Consider the following 10819-nt stretch of genomic DNA (forward strand, 5'->3'; position numbering starts at 1 on the left):
GTCCAAAACGTGATGGGGCAGTCATCAAATCTTAAAGGTCCGAAATGATCTCCTTTGACTCCATGTCTCACATCCAGGGCATGCTGATGCAAGGGGTGGGCTCCCATGGCCTTGGGCAGCTCCTCCTCTGTAGCTCTGCAGGGTACAGCCTCTGCTGCTGTGTTCACAGGCTGGTGTGGAGTGCCTGCAGCTTTTCCAGGCACATGGTGCAAACTGTCAGTGGATCTACCATTCTGGGGTCTGGAGGATGGTGGCCATCTTCTCACAGTTCCACTAGGTAGTGCCCCAGTGGGGACTCTGGGGGGGGCTCCAACGCCACATTTCCTTCCCACACTGCCTTAGCAGAGGTTCTCCCTGAGGCTTTCTTATGAAGACCAGCTTGGGAGGCAATAAAATTATTTACTGAAAGAAATATTAAGAAAAATATTCTGCCCCCTACCCCACCCAGCTTTGGAAAAAAAAAGTTGCTTCTGGCACATTTCTAGAAACTAAGCTCCAAATGAAATTTGTAAATTGTAGATGGAAAGTGATAATAAGGACAGGCAGGTGATAATGGGAGTGTATTTGGATTAACTTCTGAAAAAACAAAAAACTAGAAATTTTGGGGGGGATTTTAAAACCATGGCAGTGAATAAGAATGAAGAGGTGAACAGAAAAAAAAATTGGGGGGGTTTGTTTTAATTAAAAGGCGAAAAGGTCAATAATACACAAGGCACCTAAATAAAAGTGATAAAGAAAAACAAATTAAGAGGATTTGGAACTCATGATTCACTTGAGGGTCACCTTGGTAGTAGTGAGGAGTAATGGAGTGAGAAGAGCCTGAGTTTCCAGAGTCAGTGTTCAGATCCACTAGCTGTAAATTATATCATTCTAGATAATTCACTTAACATTAGGATTGACATGCTTTCATTTGTTCTTACTTTGCTCTATAGTGGGAGAAGTAAAGTGCTTAATTAAGGCTATTATTAGTTTTCAATTTACCAAGTAAATGAGCTCTTTTCTTAAAAATAATAAATAAAAAAGAGGAGGAGGAGGAACAATGGTTGGTGAGTGTGTTACAAAATCTTAGCGTATTTTTGACAATGCAATAGCCCCCTCCTCCAGAATCTCATAAAAATGAAAACTGCAACGAAAGACTTGTATTACTCCTTAGGGATTTTTGGAGTCAGATTTATAGGTTTTTCTGTGTATGGTACTGGGTTGACATGAGGTTTGAGTTGGAAGCAAGAAAGCCTCATGTTATTTGGGTTGAATTAAAATTGAGACTATGAGCCCAGTACATTTTTTCCAGTATATTTCATGTTTAGGGCCATTGACATCAGCATTCATTTGCTGTTTGTAGTCAGAGGCTTTATACCTCCTTGTGTCTCTAAGTTCTTGTCATCTATTTTATGAAAGAGGCTATATGGACACTGTCGTCTATAATGGTGTCAAATATTAGTTAGAGGGTTAAGTTGTAAAATGAGTGCATAAAGCAAAAGCTAAGTGTAGTCAAAATTTCCATTATATATGCTGTAATTCACCCCTCAAGTGCAGAATCCACAAACCTGATTGTCCACTCACATTCAGCCAGGTCAGGAGTTTCTCTGGCATTGAATGCAGAGTTCTTCATCACAGGCAGTGATGGGGGACAAAATAAAGTCCCAGTCTTCATGTAAATTACATTCTAGGTAAAGTGGCAGAAAATAATTATGTGAGCAAGTAAATAAAACTACTTCAGATCATTTTATGTGCAGTGGAGACAAATAAAGCAGAGGAAGGGAGCCATAGGGCCAAGATAAGAGTTGTTGCAGGAGGGTGGTCGGGAAAGGCCTCACTGGGAAAGTGACGTTTAAGTAAAGACTGGAAGGAAGGCCAGGACGTGGGCATGGAGTGAGGAAGGGCAAGGTGGCCGGAGATGAGCTGAAAGTGGCAGCAGGGGCCAGATCACTGAGGCCTCAGAGGCCATGCAGTCCACTGTTACTGTGAGTGAGTTAGGAATCTGTTGGAGAGTTTGGCACAGAGGAGTAACATGATGGGACCCGGGTTTTTGAAGGATCTGCCTGACTCCTTTATTGAGAAGAGATTATTGGGGAGCAATCACAGGAACAGGCAACAGGCAACAGATCACAGACTCACTCTGCACGTGGCTGCGGCCCCAGACAGGTATTTTGTTTGTTTGTTTGTTTTTCCATCTGCCAAAGAAATGGCCACCTAACCTGTTGAGGGTGACGCAGCTGCCCAGGGAATGCAGGGAGAAAAGAAGAAAGGAAAGAAAATCGGGCAACAGGTGAGTAGACTGTGGCAATACTTCCGGTGAGAGTTTGTGGTGGCTTCCGCAACATGTGTGGTGGCAAGAGTGTGTAGAAGTGACTGGATTCTGTGGTCACCAGAATCTCATGGTCACCAGTCAAATGAGTTAGTTGACAGAGGTCTGTTATGTTGTGACTATCCCTCAAAATTCAAGTGTTAAAACCTAATCACCCATGTGACTGTATTAAAGGGTGGGGCCTTTAGGAAGTGATTATATCATTAGGGTAAAGCCCTGGTGAACAGGATCAAGGCCTTTATCAAAGAGGCTTCACCCAGTCCTTTTTTGCCCTTATGCGTTTCTGACATGTGACAATGCAGTAATAAGGCCCTCACCAGACACTGGACCTGCCAGGACTCTCATCTTGGACTTTCCAGCCTCCAGAACTATGAGAAATAAATTTCTTTATAAATCACTCAGTCTCTGTGGTATTTTGTTATAGCATGTCGAACAGACTAAGACCAGATCTTCACGGTGGAAAAATCAAGCTGTCACCCCGAAAGTACTGATCAGTCTTCCCACCATTCAAAGTGGGAAATCATACTTTAGGTCCCTTCTGATGTGATGCAGGATGCTATACTCATCCAGCACTAATACATAGTATTTCTGCCAAAGAATCAAACCTGCTTCCAATCCAACATGGAGAGCTAACTTCTGGTTTACAGAAAATGTAGTTAGCAGAGGAAAAGTAAAATGAAACTATGAGAGAGCAAACAAAATCAGAGTCGGGAAGCATTCCACAAGAAAACTGCTGTAATTTCTCCAACAAGGTGGTAGAATTTTTAAAAAATAAAAATGGAAGAATGAAGATGGTTCAGGAAGGTTTTCTGCCTGTGACACTGTTTGCACTCAGTTTTGATAGCACCTTCTGGAGTCCACTTTCCCTGACTTCCTCTCCCACCCAGCAGCCACTCCCTGAACCTTATCTCTCTTTGCCTCAGGGCTCCTGTTCAGTTCAGTGTGATTTCTATGATTCTCCCCAGTTGCACACAGTTTTCTGTACTCACTTGCAACTTGGGACCATGTGAGGACTTCTATTCACTAGTTGTTCTCATATCCATGTACTTGGGTTCCACTCAGGGTGGCTCTTCTATGTTTGGGAATATGTGTGGGTTTGTTTCATTGGTTTTAGTGATATTCCAATTTTACAACTTGTAGGGCTTGTTAGGTTTGTGTTTCATTCTTCTTTCTCTCTCTCTCTCTCTCTTTTTTTTTTTTTTTTTTTTTTTTTTTTTTTTTTTTTGCGGCAGGGAGTCTCACTCTGTCACCTAGGCTGGAGTGCAGTGGTGCGATCTCGGCTCACTGAAACCTCCACCTCCTGGGTTCAAGTGATTCTCGTGCCTCAGCCTCCCAGTAGCTGGGATTACAGGCACTTACCACCACATCCAACTAATTTTTGTATTTTTAGTAGAGACGGGGGTTTTACCATGTTGGACAGGCTGGTCTCGAACTCCTGATCTCAAGTGATCCACCTGCCTAGGTATCCCAAATTGCTGGGATTACAGGCGTGAGTCACCGCGCCTGGTTGCTTTTCATTGTTCTATCACTTGCACTACACAACTGCTGATCCCTCACCAGTCCTGTTGCTGGTAGGCGTTTGCCTGATATGTCTGAATTCTGTGATTTGGGAAGATTTTCTGTCATCCAGTTTTCTTGAGAATGATTTTCATGCATATTTTGTCCTTTCACTATGCTGGTTGGTCCATTTGACTTTCAGTAATAACTTGAAAGATGTCTTAAAAACTACCTGCATTATGACCCTACCACCTCAAACTGGATGAAATTTCCTACTTGGTAAACCAACTAAGACTAAATCTAGCAGTTAGTGAGATCAGAAGAGAATAAAAAGAGTGTGTCTTCCATTCTAACAGTGTGAGATGATATCTCATTGTGATTTTAATTTGCATTTCCCTAATAATTAGTGATTTTGAGCAGTTTTTCATGAACCTATTGGCTTTTTTTATGCTTTCTTTTGAGAAATGTCTGCGCAGGTCCTTTGCTCATTTTTTAATTGGGTTATTGATTTTCTTATTGACCTGTTTGGGTCCTTATGTATTTTGAATGTTAATCCCTTATCAGATGTATGATGTGTTAGTCGGTTTTGCATTGCTATAAAGGAATACTCAAGGCTGGGTAATTTATGAAGAAAACACAGTCGATTATTTGACTCATGATTCTGCAGGGTGTACAAGCAGCATCGTGCCGGTACCTGCTCAACTTTTGGAAAGGACTCAGGAAGCTTTTACTCACGATGGAAGGCAAAGCGGGAGCAGGCACGTCACATAGCAAGAGTGGAAGTAAGGGAGACACCATGCTGTTTTAAACATTCAGCTCCCATGTGAACTAATAGAGTGAGAACTCACTTATTTCTGTAGCGAGGGCATCAAGCCATTTACAAGGGATCCATCCTCATGACACAAACACCACTATCTCCCACCTCCAACACTGGGGATGACATTTCAACATGAGATTCGGAAGGGACAAATATCCAAACTATATCATATGGTTTGTAGATATTTTCTTCCACTCCTTGAGTTATCTTTTCATTTTGTTAATTGTTTTCTTTACTGTGCTGAAGCGGTTTAGTTTAATGAAATCCCGTTTGTCTATTTTTGCTTTTGTTGCCTATGCTTTTGGGATCCTATCTAAAATATTATTGCCCGGAGCATTGTTGTGAAGCTTCCCCCTATATATTCTTTTAGTAGTTTTACAGTTTCAGGTCTACTATTTAAGTCTTCAATCAATTTTGAGATTTTTTTTTTTAATATGATATGAGATGGATATCCAATTTTATTCTTCTGAATGTGGATATCTGATTTTCCCAGCACCATTTTTTGAAGAGACTGCCCTTTCCCCATTGTATGCTCTTGGCACCTTTGTCAAAAATCAGTTGACTGTAAATGTGTGAGTTTATTGTGGTGTTGGTAAGAATGTAGAGAAATGGGACCCCTTTGCACTGCTGGTAGGACTGCACATTAGTACAGCCATAATGGAAAATAGTATGGAGGTGCCTCAAAAGACTAAAAATAGAACCACCATATAACCCAGCAATTCTGCTTCTTGATAAGTAGTCAAAAGAATTGAAATACGTATGTTGAAAAGATAGCTGCACTCTCATGTTTACTGCAGCATTATTCACAATAGCCATGATATGGACTCAAACTAAATGTTCATCAATGAATGGATACAGAAAATATGGTATATATACACAAATGGAATACTATTCAGCCTCTAACACGAAGGAAATTCTGTCATTTATGACAACATGAATGAAGCTGAAGGAAATGATGCTAAACGAAGTAAGCGAGGCACACAAAGACAAATACTGCATGGTCTCACTTATACATTGAATCCGAAAGAAATCAAATTCATAAAAGTAGAGAATAGAATGGTGGTTACTAGGGGTGGGGAGGGAAAGCAAGAAAGGAAATGGGGAGTTACTGGTCAAAAGGAGCAAAATTTCAATTAGGCAAGATAAATAAGTTTTTCATTGTTGTTGTTTCTTGGTTTTTGGTTTGTTTGTTTGTTTATTTATTTATTTATGTAGAGAGAGAGTCTTGCTTCCTCATCCAGGCTGGAGTGCAGTGGCATGATCTCAACTCACTGCAACCTCCGCCTCCCAGATTCAAGCAATTCTCCCACCTCAGTCTTCCAGGTAGCTGGGACTACAGGTTATTTGCCACCACATCTGGCTAATTTTTCTATTTTTACTAGAAATGGGGTTTCGCCATGTTGCCCAGACTGGTTTCGAACAGGAGTTCGAAACTCAAGATATCCGCCTGCCTCGGCCTCCCAAAGTGCTAGCATTACAGGGGTGAGGAATAAGTTTTTGAGATCTGTGGCACAGCAGGGTGACTATAGCCAATAATAGTGTATGATACATTTCAAAATAGCTATGAGAGTAAATTTCAGACGTCTCACTATAAAAAATAAGTAAATGAGGTGACAGATGTTAGTTAACTGAATTTAGTCATTCTACATTGTATACGTGTATCAAAAGATCACATTGTACTCCATAAATGTATACAATTATAATTTTACAATTAAAAATAATATTAATAAGAAAAATGTTTTAAGGAGCATGTCTTCCTAGTGCCAAAGTGTTTCCAGAAGCAAAGAGGGACAACCACACCAAATAACAGATAAAGTTACATGAGGACTTGGGACATTGGATTCAGCCACCTGGAGGTCATTGGTAACCTTGACAAGAGTAGTTTCTATGGAGCACAGGGGTGAAAACACCAAAGTCCTGTGGAATAGATTTGAGAGACGATAGAAGGGGAGAAATGAGAGTCATCAAGTATAGATGACTCGTTCGAGAAGGTTTATTGTAAAAGTATACAGCAAATTAATGAGATAATGCGAGAATGTGCAGAGTCAACAGAGGACTTTTAAAGGTAGGAGGTACTATAGTATGTAAGTGTGATTACTGGAATGAGTCTGGAGAGACGTAAATATTGATGATGTAGGAGGAGGGGGCCATTTGCTTGTGTGATGCCCCTGGGTAGTAGAAAATGGAAAGGATCTGGTGCACAGTAGAGGAGGTGGTCTCAGCTGACAATACGTGATTGGCCAGAGCTTCAGGTAGGGAAGGGAGAGAATATGTGTACAGATGATGGTGGGGGAGGACTGAACAGTGGGGCTTGTTGGGGGTTCTCTTCTAATCCTTTTCAATATTTCTGAGCTAACAGAAGGAAGTTCATCAGCTTACAGCGAAGAGAGAGGTGTTGGAGATTTGACAGGAAGGGTGAGAAGCAGTTGCTGGGGAGAATGAAGAAGGAAACAGACGAGGAAAGTGTATTCAGATGGTGCAGCAGCACTGAGGTCCTGCTTATCGTAGTGACAAAACCAGCTCAGTCCTCTTCAGGTGAGCACCAAATGAAAGAATTGGTTTGCATTTAGGGGCCATTTATACACAAAATACAGTGTTTTGGTTTTTATCATTATAGCTTTTTCAATAGTTTTTTGTTAATTGTGCACAGTAGAGTTTGATAAAATTGAGAAATTATATGCACATCTGATGGCATCCACTGACCTTCCCTTTTTACTGATATTTATTCACCTAAGGATTATGGTTCCAGACTCATATTCAGTGGCTGTCAATATTATCCTGCTCTCAGCAGTTTCTCATGGGTGACACTTAAGTAGAACAAGCAAATATTAAAGAAAAAAAGACTTTAATTTCCTAGAAGCAGGTGACATTTCTCCTATTTGTTTCACAAACTTTCACAAGTGAGAAACATCATGAAAGACTTGGTCCTTGATCTCTTTCACCTCTTGAAAATGATGCAACTTTTCTTTCTAGTTTACAAGGTGAGTATTTTTTTGAATGTTTTAAATCTCAAAATTCAAACAATGGTGTCAAAGTGCCAGGCTGGGGCTCACCATGGGGAGCCAGCTGGGCTCCTGTGCCCTGGGTGGCACTGAGGCTCACGCTGTACAAGGGGCATGGGGACAGTTCTGGAGCTCAGGAAGAGGCTTTGGTCCCGAATATGGACCACAGGCCCAGGATGCACTGCTTATTGCTTAGACTTCACACTCTCAAATGCTTTCCTTCAAGAAATACAGTTTAAATTCCAGGCTTTGATTTAGGCACAGGGTCTACAAAAGTAAACAACTGTGGTCCTTCCTCCTCAAGAGCTAACTCCCAGTCCAGTGGAGAAGAAACGTATTAAATTAGTGAGCTCCATGGAAGGCTAGAAGAGCCTGCAAAAGTCAAAGTCTATATGGAGCCAAGTGTTGGAGAGGGCCAAGGTAAATTTCAAGGATCCTTTCAGAAGGAGTGTGTTGAAGGGGAGGATTTAGATTACAAAATGTCTTATCTCCAACTGTGTAGCTTTAGGCAGGTCACAATCTCTGAGCACCAATTTTCCCATTTGCATAATGGGGTAGTAGTAATAATAATAATAAGTTACAAGAGGATGTGCTAATTAAATGTTTATCAACTGCCTTGTACGAGGGCTTTTCAAGTACTCAGCAAATGTTAATTCCCTTCTCATGTTTCTGCCCTTATATGTTTGAATTCTTTTTTTTTTTTTTTTTTTTTGAGACGGAGTCTCGCTCTGTCGCCCAGGCTGGAGTGCAGTGGCGCGATCTCGGCTCACTGAAAGCTCCGCCTCCTGGGTTTACGCCATTCTCTTGCCTCAGCCTCCTGAGTAGCTGGGACTACAGGCGCCCGCCACCGCGCCCGGCTAATTTTTTGTATTTTTAGTAGAGACGGGGTTTCACCGTGGTCTCGATCTCCTGACCTTGTGATCCGCCCGCCTCGGCCTCCCAAAGTGCTGGGATTACAGGCGTGAGCCACCGCGCCCGGCTTGAATTCTTTAACAATAAGTTGGAGCTAAATGTTTTCAGATTAGACATGGAAAAGTTAAGATAATCAGAGAGTTCAATTGCAAGTTAAAAGTCATGCCTCTGGAATTAGTTGAAGATTTATAATTAAGAGAAAGTTTCTACAAAATACCTAGCCTATAGTCTTCACAATTGTCAAGGTCACAAAAGACAAAAACTGAGGAGCAGATTAAGGACTATGGAGACATGAAAGTTAAATGCAACTTGTGATTCTGAATTGGATTCTAGACCTGAAAATACTTTTATTATTTACATAGAGGATGATAGCAGGACAATGTGTAAAATTTTAATAAGGTCTATTGATGTTGATAATTATGTAGTATTATGTAAGAGAGTGTCGTTGCTTTTAGGAAATATACATTAAAGTATTTAGGTGTAAAAGGCAACACATCTGCAAGTTAATCTCAAGTGGTTAAAAATAATATGTATATATGTGTCGGTGAATATACACACACACCACACACACACACACACACAGAGAATAGAGAATAGGAGAGAGAGAATAATAATGCAAATGTGTAAAATGTTAACATTTGGGTGTGGGTGAAGGGAATATGGGAATTTTTTGTACAATATTTGCAATTTTTCTATAAGACTAAAATTATTTCAAAATAAAGAGTTTCCCATTATAAAAGGCAAAATAAATGACTTTTAAGTCATAATGATTCAGGAAATCCTACAGAAAAAAAAAAAATCGAAATTAGCAGTCAGGCTTTAAAATGGAAACACATTAAAATGACCCAAGCCAGAATCCTGGCAAGGTTCACAGAATTCGAGAAGCCCTAATTAGAAGTGATGAGACCTGAACCGGTAATACCTTGACACACTCTCATTAGTTCAGCATCAGTTCTTGCCTTAAGGTACAGTTCAACAGGAGGGCACCATTTGTGTGGTTTCTGGGCACCCTGAGGCCCTTCATAGTTTGTCAGGCCTTTCTGTTTGAAAGTAAAGAAAAGGTAAAAGCTTAATTGTAGTAGCAGAACAGCAACAAAGTACATACAACTGATCCTACATGTAAATAGCTGGTTTGGGATCATGCCTTCTGGAAAACTTCATACTGTGCTGATCACCTCTTGGAATGCTTTTATTCGTGTAAAGCAGAAGTCTGTAAGCCTTAACCAGGCTACTTTAATTATACCATTTCAATGTCAGAATGATTCAGGCCCCTCTTAATTTAATGTGCACAATCAATTTTTTATTTCTGACAAAAATCCATTACATAAAATATGAAAATATTCATAGGTATAAAAATATAAATTAATAATTCTAATGTATTATATTTATGTGCAATAAGTAATTATATATTTGTGCATAAGTATATTATATATAATATAATAAGCCCTTAGGAATTAATTTAAAAGTTGCTAGAATTAATAAATGGCTCAATAAAAAGAACAGGTACAAAATTCACAGACAAACATATCAGTGGAATGCTAGTAAACAAACTCCCCACTCCCACATCCCTAAAAAATCTGTTAAAAAATTTTAGAGATACTCTTTTGATAGGTTCAAGAGGTGTATGTTTAAAACTTTCTATTTAAGATAGTAAACTAATCCCATTGAGAAATACCAGCAGATAATGAAATAACTGATCCAATGAGAAATGTATCATATAAAAAACTACTTAGCTGAACTAGGAGATATAAAAGACACTTTGTATGTTGCCATATCAAAAAAGCTAAACACTGTAAAGATATGGGTTTTTTTTTTCAAATTAATACATAGGCTTATTGTATTCCCAATAAAATCCATGTTGTGGGGGAGAAGGGAGAGTTTGAGAAAATAATTGTAAAATTCATCTTAACGTATAAATAGGAAAAGATATCAAAACAAATTCTTTAAAAGAAAACAAATAAGAGTCTGTCTTATATTAAAATGTTACAAATATATTGCAATTAAATGAGAGGTATTGGCATAAGAAAAAGCACAAATTAATGAAACAAAATAGATGGCAGAAAACAGACAACAGTGTTTATAGTAATTCATTATATCCTATAGACAGCATCATGAATAACTGGAGAAAGAAATTATTTGACAATGATTCTGGAAAAACTAGTTGTAAATATGGAACAAAAAATTAGCTACTAACTTCACTTCATACTCCAAAATGAACTGTGGTTGAATTATAGCATTAAAAAATTATAATACAGAAAATCAGGAAAAAAAATAAAACAAAAA

General features: G+C 39.3%; 1 protein-coding gene across 1 annotated transcript in view; it reads left to right on the plus strand.

The window, feature by feature from the left end:
• The window catches only part of NKAIN3 (sodium/potassium transporting ATPase interacting 3), a 731862-nt gene extending 726964 nt beyond the window's left edge, over positions 1–4898 (plus strand). Inside the window, exon 7 of the transcript XR_006700386.2 lies at positions 4473–4898. The gene's annotated coding sequence lies outside the window, so the exon portion shown is untranslated. The remainder of the gene's footprint in view (positions 1–4472) is intronic.
• Positions 4899–10819: the final 5921 nt, after the last annotated feature.

The sequence above is a fragment of the Macaca fascicularis genome, chromosome 8 (assembly GCF_037993035.2).
Source record: "Macaca fascicularis isolate 582-1 chromosome 8, T2T-MFA8v1.1".
In the NCBI taxonomy this organism is placed as follows: Eukaryota; Metazoa; Chordata; class Mammalia; order Primates; family Cercopithecidae; genus Macaca; species Macaca fascicularis.